The 19,114-nt window shown below is 35.3% G+C and overlaps 1 protein-coding gene across 1 annotated transcript in view; it reads left to right on the plus strand.

Moving 5' to 3' along the window:
* PURG (purine rich element binding protein G) overlaps positions 1-19,114 on the plus strand; it is a 38,997-nt gene that overhangs the window by 5,915 nt on the left and 13,968 nt on the right. The window lies entirely within an intron of this gene.

The raw sequence follows: 19,114 nt of genomic DNA on the forward strand, positions 1-19,114 counted from the left end.
TTTTTTCTTGAGTTTTTCTCCTACTTATTTCGAAATGTCTTTCATTGGAGCTATTTATAAAATCTTAGCCCAAGCTTTATGTAAGAGCTTTGCTTAGTCACCACGTAGTTTGAAGTCTGTCTTTTACCAAAACACCAAACATCTTTGGCAGGGTAAATCTAAAGTAAACCACAAAAAGAAGTAAAAATTGATTCTATGCCAAGAGAATAATACAGGTGTAATAGTTATCACTGCCAAATAATAATCTTAAATCTTTCTGAAGTTTCCTTAAAGATTTCTCGAATTGTAGAGAAATGGTGGCTCATGGCTAGCCCATCAGAGGAAGAGAGTAAGGCTATTAGCATGCCACTGAGACAACCCGTAGTCCACAGTGCTGTAGCAATGAGGTACAAGGACAACGTGTTTTTCCCATTTTCATGTCTTGTGAAAATCAAGTTTTTAGATCCTAATTACTCTGTCACACCCAAATTTATGTACAAAAAATTTATATGTTAGTATATGTTCCTGTATAATGTTAAAAAGTTAATTCTTTTCTTAATTTGCACGATTTTAAGTAATTTAAATTTATTTTAGTAGTGGGTTTTTAATCACTATTTTTGAATAGGAAAAACATTCATGTAGTACAAAATTTAAATGCACCAGATGGGAAGACAGTGAAAAGTAGCTGCTAGTGTTACCAGTTTCCTGTGTATCCTACAGTTACTCTGCATATACAAACATTTGTGTATATAAATACATTTTTAAACATGCAATTGAAAACGTATATACACTCTGTTGTACCCAGGAGTGTCAATTTTAGATCTGTCATTAGAAGTGATTTTTTCCTCTTAGATACCATACTTGATCTAGTTAACATAGATATTAATTTAAACTATTTATAACACCAAAAGAACCTCAAGGAAAGTTTGAATGAATCCCTTTGTAATTTACTGAAAATGCAAATATGTGTATATATCAATTTTAAATGTATAATCAGTTTCTCTTCCCTGTTCCTGACAGCTTTGCCCTCCTATCTTCCCCTCTCCCTTCCCTCCAAAAATTATTGGTCTTTTTCTTGAAGTAATACAGTTCAGGATGTTAAATTATTTAACCAAGTGTTATTTTAGATTAACTCTGTCTTCTAATGAAGAACACTCATATTTAAAAGCTTTAACAAACTATCACTTTCAGTAGGTATTTACTAATTTCATTACTATTATTTTTATCCAAAGACCTTGCCATTATAAAACCAAATCATTACTAGAACCATAGGAAAAAAGGTCATGATCCTATGGAAAATCTCTTGATTTATTAACATGAGCTTTTGTAGTTATATTGAGAAAGATATAATTATTAATGAATAATTCATTTAGCACTTAGTCAAATCCAAGACTAAACAAAGGGATAACACTAGTTCTGAATATTTAAAGCATCAACTCCTCATTGAGGGAACCAGTGTCGTCGGATTTCCTTGGGACCCAAAAGTACTTTAATTTGCGAAGAGTAAAAACTTAGGGGCTATGAGGTTATAAGTACAACTCAACTATCTCCATTTTCTGCTGAAAGAATATAAAATAGCTAATGTAATTGTTTAAAAATGAAGTTTGCATAATTGCTATTCCTAAACATGTAAACAAAAGTTAATAGTTCCTCAATCCCTTCCCCCCCCAAAAGTGATAATTCTCTTTCTATTCACAACAAGGGGGCATTTAAGGTCACTTTTTTTCTAATAACCATCAAGAAAAATTATCTGAAAAATTAAAGGTCTTACACTTGAGCCATGAAGGACCCTATCTAGTTATAAATTAAATCAACCAAAGTAAAAGATCCAATTCTATTAGAATATCTTAAAGAATATGTTTGGTTGAGAAATCATTTTTTAATGGATTGGTATGTGTAAACTTTATGAAAATATTAAAAGGCTTAAGATGTTAAAAATCATTGGTTTCAACTTTAGAATAACATTTCTGTAATTGACAGCATGATTTTCTGTTGGTAGTATGAGAGAGGTGGCGTTAGAAAACAAGATCCTCCTAAACATATATTTTTAAGCATAAAAGAAGAGTTTGCTTCTTTTATTTTAGTAATAAATAACTCATTATCTTTTGCAGAATCTGTAACATTGGTAAAGATCTCCAGATATTTACTTGTTTAAGCTAAATATGGTTTTATATGTATTGCTCCTTGTTTAAAGGAGTCAAAAGGAAGGCAGATTCACCTTTGAGACTGAGTTTTACTTAAAATTTAGTCTAAAAAACATTAATAATTTCCCATCCTTTATTGAGGAGTTTCTCATGTTAGTGCTCTCCAAAACTTTATTTCCAAACTTGTTCTTCTTTGGAATATCTCTTGTGAGAAATTGCTTTTTCTTTTTGAGGCCAGTGGCATCTACCAGTAAATAAAAGCTTACAAGTAATGAATTGGTGCTGCTACAGTGAAGTTAGTTTGTAATATGAATATGGAAAAAAAATACTCATTTAAATGAAATTTACATTTTCATCTTTACTGTTGTTGACTTTTTTCTAAGTCTGTCCTTTCACTTTTACCCTTTTGTACTTAGTTTCTGTGATATTCTATTCAAAGTATTCATTTTTCCTAGGAACTATGAGGAGTTAAGGGAAATTAATCCCTAAGAAAAGTGTTCATAGTATTTGAAAGCTAGAGTCGCTCAAAGTGTAAAATTGGGAGGAAGTGCTTTTGTCAGTTTTTGTCTTTATCAGAATAACGATAATAAATTTGACTACTGTATTAGATCTGATTAGAGTCAGAATATCTTTATCTGAGACACCTATATTTAGAAATATTCCTTATTGTATTTTTCTTAGAGAAAATGATTCTGTAGGGTAATATTCTTCCTCTGGATTTTATTTTTTTATTTTTGATTTGTTGTGGATTTGATGAAGCTGTTGCAGAGAGAGAGATAGCAAATATAAAAGAAATAGAGAAGAGAAAGGTGGTGGCTAATTATTTTGCTTGCCTCTGACAAAAGAAATAAATCTAACGGAAATGAGATAAGTAAATCATTCTCAGAACTAAATCCCTCTTTATTTAACATTTCAAAGAGCATTTGAGGAAGAATAATAAGACCTAATTCTGCCAGTGTATGGCCTGACCCTAAGCAAATCATTTAACTTCTGTTGGATGACTTCCTTATGTGAAACATGAATAAGATTGTACTAGAAGCTAGGGTTCCCTCCTACTCTAAACTTTTTAAATTCTGTATCAGTGAAGTGTGACATAAACAGATAATACTAGAATTGGAAACTGCAAGTAAGAGATGCTCTCTTTATATTAAAAACAGTTAATAATAACACAGCAACCTGTGATGATGCCCAAATGAACATGCAGAAGTTTTATAACTTGTGTGTATCTCTTCAGTCTCACAAAATAAAATGTTGTTCCTAGTCCTCTTTAAATTGTGGTAAACTAACTACATAACTATCCTATGCTTTAATTTTTAAAAAAATTTTTAGGAGTTCCCTAAAAATAGCAGCAGGTTAAGGATCTGGCATTGTCACTGCCATGGCTCAGATCCCTATTGTGGTTTGGGTTCCATCCCTGGCCCTGGAACTTCTACCTGTGGTGGGTGTGGCAAAAAAAAAAAAAAAAAAAAAGAATTTTATTATCTATATGAGGGAGGTCTCATTTTTTTAAAGTAGTATCACTTGTTCTAAACATACTGTAATCATTTTTATATTCCACATGGCAAAAGAATGTTTAAAGTTAACTTCACTTTCTGAAATGCCATTGTTCCTGAAATAACCATAAATTACATTGCTAAGTAATCCACTGCAATTGCAGTGGCCCCTGAGAATCAAGTACTTCCTTTGACTCCTATTTCCTTGGTCCTTTTGAACATCCTATGTTATAAATTGTGACATTTAACAAGGAAAATCAAGAAAACTGAACAGCAAACGGTATGGTTCTACAGCAGAGGACCTGTAATTAATTCCTAGGGTGTGCAAAGATAACATCGCTAGTTGTTTGTTTGTTTGTTTGTTTGTTTGTTTGTTTGTTTGTTTTTAGCCTTGAGAAACTGCAGAGGTTGGTGATTAGAGGGGAAGAGGAACATCATACAGGTTTTTGTCTTAGAGGCATTTATTTAGGTACCCAATCCTCCACTATGTGGTGACACCACCACTGTCAGTAGAGGGGATTAAAAAGGAGTGACACTTTTCTCCCTCAGCCTCTCTTGTGGATGCCTTCTCCTTTATCAAAGACCATGTTTAAGGGCAAGCAAAGTGTGTTTTGTTAATGGCAAATATATCTCTGCACATAAAATTCCATTACTAAAACATTCAGTTTAATAAAACAGTCTTTAGCCTGGTGATGGTTCACACAAGCAATCTGATCAACAAATTCTATAGAGTGAATTGGCTGTTATGGAAGTTTTTTCCTCACTTCTTCCTCAAAATAGCTTCATTTTAGATTCTTGATTGCTTTGTCTTGGAGTTTACAGTCGAAGTGAGATGGGAGAGAATAATTTAACTTAGCAATTCTTTACCCTGCTCATTTTGTAGAAATATTCCTCAGTTTCCCATTTCAAACACTCTAAGCAATTTTACCAAAAGGACACACCCAAGTGCCAAAATTAAAACCCCACAAATAAAACTAAAGAATTAAGAGATAATGACTTAGAAATAAGGATAAGGATATGTACAAGACCCCTAGGTACAAAACTGTCCTTGTTATTTGCTAAGTTACTTCAGAAACTGCTGTAATTTTATATTACATTTTATTTTAGGTCCTTCAGACTAGCAGTATGATTTATACCAATGATTGTCAGTTGAGAATATCAGTAGGGTAAACTATTCTGAAGGTTCAGTTGAGTTCATTATGAATTTTTATCTACTGCTGTTTAATAAATTCCCCCCAAAGGGTAAAAGCCATGCTATCATCACGCATAAAAATATAACTCTAAAACTGTATCATTCATAAATAACCTTCACTTTTTTTCCCCTCTCCCTTCTCTACACTGTCCCCTGTTTAAAGTAGTTAAGAACACTAATTTCTCAAAGTTCCCCCTGTGGTGCAATGGGATTGGCAATGTCATGGGAGCACTGGGACACCGATTCAATCCCCGGCCCAGCACAGTGGGTTAAGCATCCAGTATTGCCGAAGCTGGCTTAGGTCGCAGCTGTGGCTTGGATCAGAGCCCTGGCACAGAAACTGAGTATATCACGGGGTGGCCAAAAAAGAAAAAAAAAAAAAAAAAAAAAAAGCCACTAAATTCTTCCACCATGTATCCACTCTATCCTATTTATTTGTTCAAATGACTGTTGAAATACCATTAAGACTAAAGGTGATCTTTGAAAATATATCAATTGCCCTGTAAACTAGACTTTGGACTCTAAGAAAGAAGGGCCACTGCTTCACTTAACTGATTTCAACACTCTTACCATACTTCTGTATAAGAGTTGAGGATGAAAAGGAAACATTTCACTTGGAATGATACAGCCTTTCAAGATCAGTTACTCTAACTTTTCAGTACACAGTGGATCTTCAGAAAATATTTTGATTGGCATGATTGACAGGTAATTTCAGAAATGAATTTAGCTCTAGGAAAATTGCACCATGACCATTTTTAAACAGAAGGCGGTAACAAGGAAGAGTCAATACAATTTATCAATATTAATAACTGTTACTTATTGGATACCTACCATATTCAAGGCTTTGCTGGGCCCTTTAAATCTACTATTTCTAATCTTTCTAAAGATGTTGTTATCCCCATTTTAATATAATTTTTCAAAGGTTTAGAAACTGTATACATGTTTCAGAATTAATATCTTTGAACTCTTATTGACACCAAGCCAAAGATTGTGCTCAATCATTGAGGCTGTTCTGCTTTAAGGCTTACTCTGAAATTTAATCCCCAACTAATAAAGTACAATCAACCCCAACTACCACTATGAATAAGTCTGCCTCAAAATTGTTGGGAATTATTTTCTCCAAAACTATTCCCTACATACGGGTCTGGTACTGCCAAAAGACACTTGCTTATATGAGGGTTCATCTAGTTGGTTAAAGTATGGTACTAATAAATCCAATTTATTTGATTTATCGTACGGCTTACAGATTGAACCTCTAGTCTCAACCAACTATTTCAAATAATTTTTTAAAGGGATCAGATGATAATATAGATGATCATCCCAATTATACTCTAAGGAGAGAGGAGACAAATTAATATTCACTGTGGGTCTACAATTTAATTTTCATGAGCTGAAGTCAACTGGTTGTGTTAAAGTAAGTCTTATCAACATTAGGAAGTGTTTTATTGGGAGTTTTGCCTGTTTTTCTGCTATCTTCTGCATTTTTCCACTTCTTTTCATATTGTAATTACCAAGTTTCCTCTTTTTTTTGTTAAACTGATGACTGCTCTGTTTGAAGATACACATTTTTGTCCATTACTGTAGGCCAGTGGTCTTCAAACTTTAGAAGTAAGAATGGCCTAGAGAGTACATTACACTATATCTTGCTGGCCCCTGCCCCAGTATTTCTGTTCCGTAGGCATAGGGAGTGAAGAGGGACCAAGAATTGTTGTTTCTGACACATTCCCAGGTGACCCCATGCTGCTGATCTGGGGACCACATTTTAAGAACCAATACTCTGGGTTGACATGATTTCAGCATAGCTGCGAAAGATAGTGAAGGAGAAACTTGGGTCAAAACAATTGTAGCATCTTGGTAGGAAAAAAGACTAAGGGATTCTCATTCAGCTTTGAGAAGTTTACAGATCGTAAAACAAGCAACTTTTTTTTTATAAATTGACTACAGGTTAGGTAAAAAATTATCTTTTGACTACATTTAATAACTCTTCTTAGTTCCTTTTGATTTTTTGACAGCTATCTTGAGATAATTCTGATAGGAATTAACAATTAGGAATCCTTACATGAGCTTAGCTTTCAAATATATGGAGACTGAAGCATATTTTTAATTTATTAAATGACTGGTATACAAGTCTTACTAAAGGAAAATGAATAATTATTCATACAGGTTGTAGTGAATATTAAGTATTAAGACTTGGAGGAACCTTGGAATTAGTGTAGTCCCCTTAAATTTACATTTTGTGACATACTCCATGTAGCTCAGGTGGTTCATGATTACTAAAATAGGCTAAGTAAACAGAAAATAAAGATTAAAGCTTAAAATGGTGCTTAGCTCTTAAAATATATGTGGTTAGAAATACACTAATTTCTTTTAAAAGCATATAATATTTTCACCATCTTCCTGTGTCCTATCTGTGTGCATAGGATAGAGGAACTGTATGTATACTGTAGTGTGTTTATGGTATTTTTTTCAAATTAACAATTAGACCTGTTGATTTAAATTTAGAGGTACTTCACCTGAATATTCACTGAGAATATTATTTGAGAACATAGCCAATATGTTTAAGAATAATTTATCTGAAAGTAAAGAAAAAATAATTTATCTTACATTTGCCAACCTAAGTACATTCTATAATTAATGTGTGGTCAAAATTTTAAAAACTATGTTTTATACATAAATCTGAATAATTAATATATATGACTATATGTAACCTCTTAACAGCTGTCATTTTAGTGGATCACAATCCTAAATTAATTCATATTTAGACACTTGGCAGTTATACAACTTTATCAACTTCAGTGATTAGTGCATCAAAAACAACGAACGAATTCCTGTGAAAAAGATTAACTGCCACCATAGCAGAGATAGTCACCAACTCAAAAGAATCATTACAGGCAGTGTAACTTTGTTTTCATATTCTCTATTCTGTTTGTATTATACTAAAAATTAAAATTTTGGACTTAAGGAGTTCCCGTCGTGGCTCAGTGGTTAATGAATCCGACTAGGAACCATGAGGTTGCGGATTTGATCCCTGGCCTCGCTCAGTGGGTTAAGGATCCAGCATTGCCATGAGCTGTGGTGTAGGTCACAGATGTGGCTCAGATCCTGCATGTTGCTGTGGCTCTGGCGTAGGCTAGCGGCTACAGCTCTGGCCTGGGACCCTCCATCTGCTGGGGGTGCGGCCCTAGGAAAGACAAAAAGACCAAATAATAATAATAATAAAAATAATAATAATAAATTTAGACTTAATAGAGTTCCTGTCATGGCTCAGTGGAAAGGAATCCAACTAGGAACCATGAGGTTGCAGGTTTGATCCCTGGCCTCGCTCAGTGGGTTAAGGATCCGGCGTTGCGGTGGGCTGTGATGTAGGTTGCAGACGGGGCTCAGATCTGGTGTTGCTGTGGCCGCGGCAGCACAGGCCAGCAGCTGGAACTCCGATTCATTCCCTAGCCTGGGAACCTCCATATGCAGTGGTTGTGGCCCTAAAAAGCCAAAAAAAAAAAAAAAAAAATTTAGGCTTAAAAAATTGTTTTGGAATTCCAATCTGAGTAGGCTTCAGACAGAATAGAGATTTATAGAAGATTTCAGCTCAACATGAAGGCAAATGTTACCCCCTGTTACTAGAATTATTTAAGGCAGAGACTAAACATGCACTTAAGGTAGGGAATTAATAAATCAGAAAAAACATTGAATTGTTATTACTTTGAAAATTCTTTTCAACTCATAATTTCTTAGGAATAATACTTAGCACTTTTGTATTTAAGTCTTCTGTTAATTTACCAGGTTGGATAAAGAAGTGTGATTTCAATTTTTCTAGTATTATTTTGAAAAAAGAAAAAAATTTATCACTTCCTCTCACCCCTTGCTATTGCAAAACAACGTAAGATCCAGTTTTCAAATTTTCATGAGCTTTACTATTCAAATGAATTAGTTAAGATAGTTTTCATGAAATTTGCCCTGAAAATTTAATTCTAACTTTTATCATTTTCATAAGAAATTTTTCACTTTTAATCACTTTTCAGAAAGGCTTATGAAGTTTAGTGTTAATATTGCTGTTTCAAAAGTACCTTCTACATGTTTATTTGGAAAGACATAAGTGATAGCATGGTAAATTGCGAAACCAAATTATCAGATATTATCAAATAAATTTTTCTTTATAAAAATCCAGACTAAATTCTGTTTAAAGGTTGAGGCAATAAAGTAATATTTTCACTTTTCATTTTTTTTCTTGCACTCTAATTTAAGATAGAAAGAAACCACATAGTTTGATAATGTCATCCCAAATAATCTGTGTTAGAGATCAGGTTTCCAGGTAAGTTGACTACTGTTGCAGAGAAATGCATAATTCTCTCTTAGAGAGTTTTAAGTCTTTGCCGAAGGCAGAAGGGTAGCTGTGGCAATAACATCTAAATTCAGGGATCTAGTGTGAACCAATATGAAACTCAGTTCTCACTCAAAGTCTACTTTTTTCTTGTCACTTCTGTCATTTGTGCTTTCTGTGATATTGCAACATTTCCAAATGTCAAATGGACAAATAACAATACCTTTAAGAGATCTGAGTATGTTGAAATATATTACAACAAAGTCTGTAAACTATATTACACATTTCTAAATATTTAGCTAAGTAAACTTTTCTCCTTCAGAAATTGTGTGTGTGTGTGTGTGTGTGTGTGTGTAAAACTATAAAGCCCAGGTCTTTTTGCATCCCCTTCCATGCCCTGGAACAGTAATGTCAAATTGGTTTCATCTTGTTTGTTACAGTAATTGATTGGCTGCCCTAAAGTGCTATGCTGAAAATTTGAAATCTGCATCTAGAGGGAAAAAGAGAACAACATTTAAGCCGAGTATTTGCTATTTGTCATCTTTGCTCTAGAGCTACAAAACTCTCATTGTAGTTCTGAAAATTCCAAGCTTAGCCAGACAGCCGGCTCTTGGAGCACAAATGATCATGTGACTCAGCTAGGAATATTGCTCTTCTAATACTTCCAAGAGATTGTTTTAATCCAATGGTCCCTCCTTTAAAACAGCAGAGAATCTCTACTGTGCTTCTGAAGAACTCCAAGAACCATTACCATGCTGATGTCATCAGAGATATCCTTCAGCATTAAACTCTATACTTGCCTTTAAAAAATTCCAACCTCCATTAAAATGACAACAGTTTCTCCTTTTAAAATCTAGCCCTGTCATTCTCAGACATCAGTTTACATAGCAATTAAAAATGCAGCCTCTTGTCCCTATCCCCAGAGATTCTGATTTTGTTGGTCCAGAGTAAAGTTTGAAATTGGCTTTTTAATCTTTCCTAGTCTGATACATATGGTCTGGAGGCCATTCTTTGTCGTAGATTTAGACTTGCATCCTTCCTTCCATATCATTTTTTTCCAGCTGTAATTGCTTAAATTTTAATACTGTCAGCCATAACACCTCGGGAAGATAATTTTTTGATTATGCTATCAACTAGTATCTGCAACAAGTAGTAAATGCAAAGAGGCTGAATACACAAATCCAAGTATTTAAGATGTTGTGCAATCATAATTGTTAGCTTTCTGGGCAGTGGTCTCTAGGAATGCCAGTTTGCCCCCACTTCCCAAGTTCAAATTCAAGCTACTTGACATAAAACCGCCAGTTGCATTCTCCCCACATTTCACAACCAAAACATTCTGAGCTTTTCCAACCCGAATCAAGTCCATAGGTTGTCTTTTGCCTTCTCAAAAGTTTACCCGCGAAGTCTTGAATGACTTTTCTCGACATGTTTTTTTTCTCAGATATAACTTACAGTTTATTAGTAGGAGAGAAATAGGTCCTTAACCAGTCTGAATGCCCCACTTCTGATCTTGTTTAGCTCTTTTTTCTTATGTTTAAAAAAGCACATAAAAATATACTATTTTGGAGTTCCCGTCGTGGCGCAGTGGTTAACGAATCCAACTAGGAACCATGAGGTTGCCGGTTCGGTCCCTGCCCTTGCTCGGTGGGTTAACGATCCTGCGTTGCCCTGAGCTGTGGTGTAAGTTGCAGACGCAGCTCAGATCCCGCGTTGCTGTGGCTCTGGTGTAGGCCGGCGGCTACAGCGCCCATTCAACCCCTAGCCTGGGAATCTCCATATGCCCCGGGAGCGGCCCAAAGAAATAGCAAAAAGAAAAAAAAAAATTTTTTTTTTTTAAAGTGTACTATTTTAATCACTTCTAAGTTCATTAGTGTTAAGTATATTCACCTTGTTATACAACCAATCCGGAACTGTTTCCATCTTGCAAAACTGGAACTCTATACCCATTAAACACTTCTCGTTCCCGCATCCCCATCCCTTGACATTCTATTTTCACCATTCTGCTTTCTTCTCAACCTTTTTTTCCAGTAAGAAAGTATTTTCTTAACCTTCTTCCGTCAATAGTGGGTTTATAATTATTGCTACTTAGTCCTCCAAGTATAATCCTTGTTTCCTGGATTATAAATCTCATGCAAAAAGATTTACAATTACAGAGCAATCGTGCTTATATTAAGAGACACAAAATCTTTGGGTGACTGTGAACGAAGGCTATTTTATCCTGGAAGCTTTCCACTGATTTACAGAGAGAGAACCCTTTATTCCTCCTGAGTCCAGATGGAAATTTTATGCTTGTTTGTTGAAAGTTTGAGGTTAGAGTTACCAGGGCAATAATTAGGCTTAAATCCTGGAATTTCGTAGACTTTTTCTGTCTACATTCTAGGATTGTTCTCTCTTACTTGTGTAGTAATATAGTAGATTGGAAATTTTCCTGGTGTTTGACAGTGTTGATGTTCACTAAATGATTTCAGGATTTTTGCTTAACACCATATGACTCTATTTAGCTTTAAGTAGCTTTATTAGAAACATAATTTGGGAAGAAATAGCCATAAATAAAAAGCATTTTCTGGGAGTTCCTGTCATGGCACAGTGGAAACGAATCCAACTAGGAACCATGAGGTTGCTGGTTCGATCCCTGGCCTTGCTCAGTGGGTTAAGGATCTGGCATTGTGGTGAGCTGTGGTGTAGGTCGCAAATGTGGCTCAGATGCTGCGTTGCTGTGGCTGTGGGTAGCTGGCAACTGCAACTCTGATTTGACCCCTAGCCTGGGAACCTCCATATGCCACGGGTGCAGCCCTAAAAAACAAAAATAAATGAATAAATAAAAGTAAAAAATAAATAAAATAAAAATGCATTTTCTTTTTCTTTTTTTTTTTTTTCTTTTGACTTTTCATTAGGGCCTTACCTGCAGCATATGGAGGCTCCCAGGCTAGAGGTCCAATCGGAGCTACAGCGGCCGGCCTACACCACAGCCACAGCAATGCCAGATCCAAGCCACATCTGTGACCTACACAACAGTTCACTGCAACACTGGATGCTTAACCCACTGAGCAAGGCCAGGGATTGAACCCAAAATCTCATGGTTCCTAGTTGGATTCTTTTCTGCTGTGCCACAACAGGAATTCCCTGGATGTTATTTTCAAAATCATTGACAATTGAGGAAAAAAAATCAACCCAAGGAACATTTTTAAAACTCTTCTTTTTCCAGTCTTCCCTCAAAACATTTATCTCGCTCTGTTATTAATTTTTGCAATAAATCAATAAAGTTTGCAATCCTATAAGCAGTGTCCATCTAAATAACCAGAAAGGCTACAACTATGATTGTTAGGCTTATGATCTTGACATTAAAAAAAAAAAAAACCCTGCCTTTTCTTGGGTTAAGTTGTCTTGAAACTAACACAAAAGTTAGTTGATCATGATTCTTGGATAACGATAACTGAACCTTCATTTTATGAATTTAACAATTCATAGTATCCATGTATTCTTATGAATTTTTCAGGCAAATACAGTTTACTTAGCGCATTTTAAGTAACTTGATAGTTTTCGTAGCAACATATTAAAAATATTTACCTCAAAGAAAATTCTTTAAAATTGAAGTTCATTACTTCTTTGATTTCCATTATAAAATCAAAAATGTTTTCTCAGCAAGGGGAAAAATTTTTTTTGAGTTGAAAAGATTTGGTGAAAGAGTTGAGGTGCATCTGGTTCAGTAACATACTAAGCATTTTTTTTCTTTGCAGTGCTCCCATCCCTACTTATGACCTTTCTCCATTGCCCTCCATTATCACCCCTAAATCACAGAACTTCATTTAGTGTTATGCAGTCCTCAGGGCAAATGCTGCCAACAGCCTTGAACTAGACCTGTCCTCTCTTTGTAGTCTCTAACATAAGCTAGGCATTCATATTTTGCCAGTGGGAATTTTTAATGTAGTAAACTTCAGTCTGAAAATTCCCCAAGTTCTTATCCCTTTTTTTTTTTACAATTATTTACCACTTTATCAGTTATAGTATTAAATTTATTTAGAGTAAGGAATGCCTGTTTGATTTATAACTGAAGCTAGTTTGCATTATTTTTCTTCAGTCATTAAACTGTACTCCTACTTAAGGGAACTTTTGAGTCATTAGGCAACTATGAGCAACTTGGTTTGTTAATCACCATTTACTGTTTGATTCATTTTTTGAAAAGGACCCAAATATTACATTTAATGACATACCAAACTTGGATTCAAGCAGTATCTTCCATTAGGTGATTTGCTTCTGACCTGAGACACATTACGTAAGATCTACTCTTTCATGAACATTTTTTGTTTTATGTGGTAAAAAATTAACAGGTAAACACAAAATTTGATTCTTAAATTAGATTTTTAAGAGTTCCCTGTGGTGCAGAGGGTTAAGAATCCGAGTAGCCACTGCAGCAGCTCAGGTTCCTGCTGTGGTTCGGTTCAGTCCCTGGCCCAGGAACTTCTACATGCTGTATGCATAGCAAACACACACACACAAACACACACACACATTTGATAATTCTATTCTGAGACAATTTTAATAATTGCATTCTAATTGCTTTTAATAATTTTGTTACAAAAAACTATAAAATGAGTGTGAATGCCAAATTACACATTTCATTTCATGGAAATGAAAGTGATGGTTTGTGCTATAATTTATAAAGCCAAAAAGTTTGAATTGTGTATTATTTGGACTATTGTTTTAAGCATTCATGGAATTTAAAGACCTGTAAGGTCTTGCCTTTGCCCTCCTGGTGTGCTGCAGGGTATTGTAGAGGTTAGGGTTGCCATGTTGTGTGTTATCGTTCAGACATTCTGGCTCTGTGCCTTTTAGGTAGGCTTGGGCAGGTCATTTCACCGCAGTGGACGCCAGCTTATTTATCCATCAGTGTGGGCTTTGGATCAGAAGAACCTTTCCATTTCTCTATCCCTGGAGTCTGTGAAACTTCTAAAGTTACTTTCAACTTCCTTCTGTGGCCTTTTCTCATTTTTCTCCAGATTCTCTGTTTCATTTGACATTAAGTGACCATCCTTTCCTTCTTGGCATCCTTCATTTTTAGTTACAGTTGCTTTAGTAATGTGTTTCAGTGTCCTGTTTCTCTGTCCCATTTGCCTGGTCCCCTTTTTTATCCTGTCACTTAATTGTGTGTGTGCGTGCGTCTGTGTGTGTGTATCAATTAGTAAAACTTGTATTTTGGGCCTATACATCAGAAGCTTTAAATAGGCAATTCTTCCTGTTCCAAAAAGTTTTTTTAAGACACAGCCTAAAACGTGCTCTTAAATATATTTGATAACTTAAACTTACTTTTCCATGTAAAAACCCTATCTACTTGAATTTGTTTCAAACCAGAGACTGTTTTTCTTCCTCTTCATCTATTCTCCTCTACACCTAGCACTGGGCTGACGACTCAGATCATCCACTTAATCACAAGTGTTCCTGTTCCTGTTTTGCCTTTGAAATCTTGTTGTTTTAAGATCATGGTATTTAACAGGCAAATCAAAATGGCGACAAATGGAAATGAAAGTGATGGTTTAAAAACCTGGAAAGAAATACAATTTCATTTTTTTTCCCAAAGATTGACTCACAAATTGAGGCGCAATAGAATATGGGATCTTTTTGTTTGCTCCTCATCTAAATTTTACTTCAGAAATATATTTTCCGGAGTTCCCGTCGTGGCGCAGTGGTTAACGAATCCAACTAGGAACCATGAGGTTGCGGGTTCGGTCCCTGCCCTTGCTCAGTGGGTTAACGATCCGGCGTTGCCGTGAGCTGTGGTGTAGGTGGCTCTGGCGTAGGCCGGTGGCTACAGCTCCGATTCAACCCCTAGCCTGGGAACCTCCATATGCCGCAGGAGCGGCCCAAGAAATAGCAACAACAACAACAAAAAGACAAAAGACAAAAAAAAAAAAAGAAATATATTTTCCCTTGCTTAATAGACAAATGATCCTGTTCTTGTATTCACTCAGTGACTATTAAGTGGTTCCTCTGTGCCAGCCCTTTTGCTAGGGACTAGAAATACAATGATTTACAAAAGAAAAATATTCCACTGCCACTAGGTCTAAGTGTGCCATGTATGAACTTATTTGATTTAAAGCAGCTCTTGGAGTCTAATCAAACTCATTTTTCCATTCAACATATATTCATCTGATCATCTGCCACAGGCCAGGCATTGTGTTGGTATATATGAGAGGTATGTTTGGAGCTATTAGTAAAGACTGTATATTATTTTCCCTTGAATAAGTTTTTCTTTAAATATGATGAATTATCTTCATTCTGTTACAGTGCTCAAAATGCATTTCATTGATACAAATTTAGATATCTACAGTGACACTCTTTTCAAGAATATTTCTGTCTTCTCCCATTCCATCCATCTCTTTTGATGTCCTAGGATGAAAATAATAATTCTGTTTCATCTCTCGTGCCAACTGTGTCAAATGGTAATGACTTCCCGAGCTCTAGGTTGGAGATTGTGAAGCCCCATTCAGGCTCATCATAAGACTGCTCTGATTTCTGTGTGTTGGTGGGGATTGAGTTGGGGAGAGGACGAGGAAGGCAAGGAGAAGTAACATTCATGCTGCATATTTGCCTTCCCTGACTCAGGCCTTTGTATTCACCCCCACTTTAATTTTATTTCATTCTCATTGCCTATACGATAACTTCACAAACTGCTTTTCTCTCCATGTGTCTGAATTTACAAAATCCATCAGTATTCCCAACCCAACTGTGAATTACCCACCAATGTCTTAGCCAAATGAAATAAGCATGATCCTACTGTGTCTGTGTAAATCAAAAGTTGTAATAATTTGCACCAGAGATTTATTACAATGAAGAGCCACTCATGGATAAATTCAATTAGTTATTAGTACAAAAGATTCATTTATCCTAGAAGTTCTATAATTGGTCACGAGTTCTGAAATATTTTCTAATTAAATTAAATGTTAAAAGAACTACAGAATTTTGGAGTTCCATTGTGGCAAAGCAGAAATGAATCTGACTAGGAACCATGAGGTTGCGGGTTCGATCCCTGGCCTCGCTCACTGGGTTACAGATGTAGTGTTGCTGTGAGCTGTGGTGTAGGTAGCAGACGTGCCTCAGATCTGGCGTTGCTGTGGCTCTGGCATAAGCTGGCAGCTACAGCTCCGATTCGACCCCTAGCCTGGGAACCTCTATATGCCACAGGTGCAGCCCTAAAAAGACAAAAAGACAAAAAGAAAGAATTATAGAATTTTAAATTATAATAATCTTTGTGTAATTTGATATAATTTTCAAAATCTTTCATATATTGGATCCCATTTCATCCTCATGAAAATACTGATTTAGATTAGTTCAGTATTACTAACCTCACTTAACAGACAGGCAGGTTAGATGATTTGCTATGGATCACTCAGTGATCTAATAAAATAACAGGGTTTATAAGGAGCCCACTGCTCATTGAAGCCTTCATAACAAGAGTATAGAAATTTTAAATGGTAAACTTGAAATTAAAATTTGTTAGATTTGAGCATATGGGTTTTTTCTTTGTTTTTATTTTTTTATTAAAGTATAATTGATTTACAATGTTGTGCCAATCTCTGCTCTACAGCAAAGTAACTCAGTCACACATATATATACATTCTTTTTTTATATTATTTTCTATCATGGTCTATCCCAGAAGACTGGATATATTTCCCTGTGCTGTAGAGTAGGACCTCATTGCTTATTCATTCTAAATGTAATAGTTTGCATTTACTAACCCCAAACTCCCTGTCCATTCCACTTCCTCTCCCCTCCCACTTAACAGCCACAAGTCTGTTCTCTATGTCTGTGAGTCTGTTTCTGTTTTGTAGTTAGGTTCATTTGTAAGCACATGTTTTTTAGCTAAATTAATTTTTTTTAAAAACACATTCTAGGTATTTTCCTGTTCTTGTCACATTTGTAGGCTCAATGCTACACTGAATCTGTGATCTGTTTTGGCCCTGGCAGAAGGCATATCAAGTTATTATATTGGTATTCATGTCTATATAGAAATCACTTGCCCAGAGTCAGTCTTTTTTGCGTCTAGTTGTTGAGACTTTGACACTCTCTTTCCTGAGCTTCCCACCTTAGTGAATGAACCTTACAGATCTTGATCCTATTGACACAAGTTTTGTGATGGCTTGCATTGCCGTGTAGCCTTCAAGAAATGTTATTTAGAGATAAAACTACTTCACTTGCACAGTAAATTCAGTTAATAATTAAAAATCAACTAGTGATTTTTTTCCCCTACACTCATATGAACAAGAGATAAATGACCACCTAAGTTGGAAGTTCAGGCTTTTTCAAAAGTCTGTTTGAAAGGGATGTTCCTAGTTTTTATCAAATTAACTCAAGAATCCACATCTTCATTTACATCATTATACAGTGGTAATAGTTAACAGTGAAGAGTCTAGAGCACTGCAATCTCATTTACACACACAGAATTTAATCATGTTCACTATGTTTTATTTATTGAAGCAGAAAGGCAAAATAATACATACTAGGAATATTTGAATTTCAGTAGGATCAAAAGCATTGTGGTTAAGGCACTGTTGACTAAGAAATTCCATTAAATAAATGACCTTGCTCCGAGCATTCTGAGTTAACTATGGTTTTGTAGTCTCACTGAGGAATTAGTAGACTGAATTCTAAATTCTTGCATGGATATTGAATTTATTTCTGTGGCCATAAAATTTTCATGTTAGCTCAATCTGCACTAATAATCACATAGCTATAAATATAAAAAGATCAGGAGTTCCCTGGTGGCCTAGCAGTTAAAGATCTGTCACTGCTGTGACTCAAGTCACTCTTGTGGCATGAGTTCAGTCCCCGGCCCAGGAACATTTGCATGCCACAGGTGCAACAACAACAACAAAAAAATCAATATACCTAGGATTACCAGGAAAGAGCTTAAAAAATTCCACATTTGCTTTTTGCTTTGAGAGAAATAAAATAACAATTTTAATTTAAAACAATTTAATTCTAATTAATTTCCTCCACCCCCTTAAGAAGTAGCAATAATTTTAGCTCTCTTTCTAGGTACTCGGTTTCCCACAGAGTTATCGAGTGGTGTCAGTGGTCTAGTAAAGAATGGTGAAGAACACAGAACAGACTCTCATGTCAGCCAGTCCTGGGTTCAAGTTCAAATTCAGTCACATATTGTGTAATTAGGGGCAAATTTTATAACTTTATAGAGTTAATGTGAGAATTTATTTAATCAGCTTTCAGGTTATACTTACTATTGACTCACTATGTGCTGGGCCAGGGGATGTATCAGTAACAAAACAGATGAAGTTCCTTGACCCTCAGAACCTATAGGCAACCAAAATTCTCTTAAAATTAAGTGTCTTAAGATACATGAAGTTGTTAGCAAAGTCTCTGTCACATAATAGGCATTTAATATTAGTAACATCATTATTAATTTTTCCCAACCCATAAAATAGATGGTTCCACAGAAAGTATTACAAAAGTGTGCAAAATTGGAAAGGAGCCCCCTTTTATCAGAGGAAATCTCAGTTATGGCGATGGCAAGGAAATTAGGCTGGTTATAATCTCTTGAAGCTGGTTATAATCTCTTTATTCAGTAAAATATAAAAGCACACAACTGTGTAGGCAGAAATTTCTTGGACAGGAAACAGAAAGTACTAACTTTGTAAGAGAAAAAAAATTAAAAACTAGACCTCACCAAAATTAAAATTTTCTGCTCATCAAATAACACCATTTAAAAAAAAAGAAAGAAAAAGAAAAAGCCATCCACTGACAAGAAAATATCAAAGCATGGTTTTATTGCTAGAGGAAAACAGAACCACTTTGTTTCATTTTTTAGAAAAAAGATCTTTAGGCAGTTTGCATAATTGGGGGAACAACTGCCCCCCAACCCCGAGACACCAAAAGGATTATAATCACCCATTTTTCAGTTTCAGTGTAAGTATCCATAGTGACTTGACAACCTTATGATTTTCTGGTCTTAATCTGCTGTCAACTTTTTTTTAAA

This window comes from Sus scrofa, chromosome 15, assembly GCF_054392235.1.
Source record: "Sus scrofa isolate SSC_HxYL_T2T_F1_AM1 chromosome 15, Sscrofa_HxYL_maternal_Yorkshire_Landrace_v2.0, whole genome shotgun sequence".
Classification (NCBI taxonomy): domain Eukaryota; kingdom Metazoa; phylum Chordata; class Mammalia; order Artiodactyla; family Suidae; genus Sus; species Sus scrofa.